At 34.5% G+C, this 2475-nt stretch overlaps 1 protein-coding gene across 2 annotated transcripts in view; it reads left to right on the forward strand.

Annotated features, from left to right (window-relative positions):
- HDAC9 (histone deacetylase 9) overlaps positions 1 to 2475 on the forward strand; it is an 805060-nt gene that overhangs the window by 406936 nt on the left and 395649 nt on the right. The window lies entirely within an intron of this gene.

The following is a 2475-nucleotide window of genomic DNA, read 5'->3' on the forward strand; positions in this document are numbered from 1 at the left end:
TATTTATCTATTTATTTTTAATTTTTTTCTGGAGAAACATGGCACATTTTCAAGTACACAGTTTTAGGAACAAAGGACACGATTTCTCTTCCTGGGCCGTAGGAGCAAGACATCACAGAGGGAGCATCAACAGCCAGGTGTGCCAGAGCCCAGGGGCATCCCATCCAGTGACATGCTGCTCTCTCTGGTCATGTCCACTTTGCTTGAAACCCCTAAGGCCCTTCTTTCCAGAAACCTTTGCAAGAACCAACATTTGTCTGAGCAAACAATATCCGTTATCTAAATACAAGGAAACCAGTAAAATTAAAGACAGAACAAAGGCTAATGTATTGCTCTACAAGCCAATTTTTTTTTTAACGTATTGGTCAGATGTATGATTTTTGCCACTGCTGCAGTTACCCCAGTAAGAAAATTAACTGAAGAAAAAGACACTGAATTATGCATTTCATGTATGCTACAAGAAAGATGAAGAAGGAGAAAAGAATTTGGAAACTCATGGGTAAGAAATATGTGCTTAGGTTTGGGGCAAGAAGAAAGTTAACGTCTGATTTCTTTGTTAGAAAACAAAGTCGTCAATGAGTCTAAAGGAACAGGCAAGATTGCTGAAATGAGGGAGATATTTTAAACAACTAGAAAGGACATTTTCAAAAAGCATTGATGTACAGTCAGGATACAGTGATTTCGAAGGACCTAATGAAAAATGAGGGCAAGGTTAAAAATAAACAGAATAAAGGAAAAATAAACCCGCAAAGGAGAATCGGAGAGAACTTCAACCAATAATCTATTTGATAGTGGATGTGTTTAGATGATTATTTATGAAATGCGTCGGCAGGCATCATTGTGATCAGAGGAAAATCCTGGGGAAGAGTGTGCTTGAAATGAAAGCATCTTCTTATTCAGCTCACCCCATGGAAAGAAGCTTAATTCTGGGAAATTTAAAACTGCTTCTAGATACTTATAGAAACTTCTGGGGAAATTTGTTTTCCTCTAGAAATATAGTCATTTACAATTTTTATCAATCAAGTTCTTTTTGTTTTTTGATCTCAGATTTTCTAAAACTGATGCTTCATTGGTAATTCTGTTAAATTTCAAAGTTAACAGATTTTGTTATCAGAAAAGCTGACATTATGGCTGCCTAAACATTGTGTTTATAGCACAGATTCAAAATTTTAAATATCATCTTAATCTTTCTCTTTCCTGTCAGCTAATGTGAATCATATATATTTGAACGTCTGAAAATCAATATATTTTGCTATTTAACGATCCACACATTCTTGAGATGTTATGATAATTCATGATTCATCTGAAGATGGAGGGAGGAGTACTTTAGGTTTAACCTAATAACTAGATATTTAAAATATGGTTATAGGTATTACAACATGAAACACAAAGGTAGCCCTATTATAGACTTTGAAGATAGTTATGAGTTTCATTTCTCATCTCCCATATTGGCTTAATATTTTTCCATATAATACCATATGTATGTTTTGAGCGAAGGGCATATTTTAAATGAAATCAAATGCCTAAAGTTTTTGGATGTTATTTCCTACCAATGTTTTCTGCTTAGCTTATAAAGTGTATAATATTAACTTATGTTGGTGGATTCCCTACCATGTAGCCCTCAGAACATTAATTGCACCTAGACTTTAGTTTCCTTTAACAAAGGATGGGTTCTGTCAAGTCAATACATAATTATTCATAATTGAAATAATGAACATGTAATAAATTTTAGTCCAACTAAGGTTTGAAATTTAAAATAACTAAATTTGGGTTCCAAAAAGGTCCCTTCTGCTATAGGAAGTACCACTGAGGATTTCCTTCAGATACAGCCAAAACAGGAAGACAACAGTCCTCACTTCATTACAAAAAACAGATTGTTACAGCTTCAGGTGAAATAACTAATTTTAGCTTATTGATTTTTAAATAGACTGTCGCAGCCATCTGGAAAGAAAATATTAGCTGGGGGGAATGCATTGTGTTTTGAAGGTATTCCTAGGTTGCAATTAAATGACAAACACAGGTGTAATTCAGGGTACCTAGCGAAGATTCTGAATGTCATGTGAGTGTTGTTATCAGTCTCTATTCTTCATATTGAGATGTCAGATTTGGCCTTACTAAGAGAATATAGCCTGGTATACACCATCGCCTTCTTGTTTATTATTTCCATATCTTATTTTGCAGTTGGGAATCAGTGAGTTACTGAATATATCTGGTTTATTTAGCAGCCTGGACAGTGGTATTAATATGATGGAAATTTCTATTCTAATTTTTCTTATCTAATTTATATATATTTATTGTTTTCCTTTAAAAACAGAGGAAATTGGTTTTCCTCCAATCTGTTCATTACTTGGCTGTTGGAAGTTGTACATTTCTGAGGCGTGATCGTTCAGCCAGAAACCTCTGTAGCTCTGACTGTGCTCTGCATTTTCTCTGCAAAGTTAGGGCAATGGCAAAGATCATATTCTGCTCTTTCTG

This window comes from Propithecus coquereli, unplaced genomic scaffold, assembly GCF_000956105.1.
Source record: "Propithecus coquereli isolate 6110/MARCELLA unplaced genomic scaffold, Pcoq_1.0 Scaffold61, whole genome shotgun sequence".
NCBI classification, from domain to species: domain Eukaryota; kingdom Metazoa; phylum Chordata; class Mammalia; order Primates; family Indriidae; genus Propithecus; species Propithecus coquereli.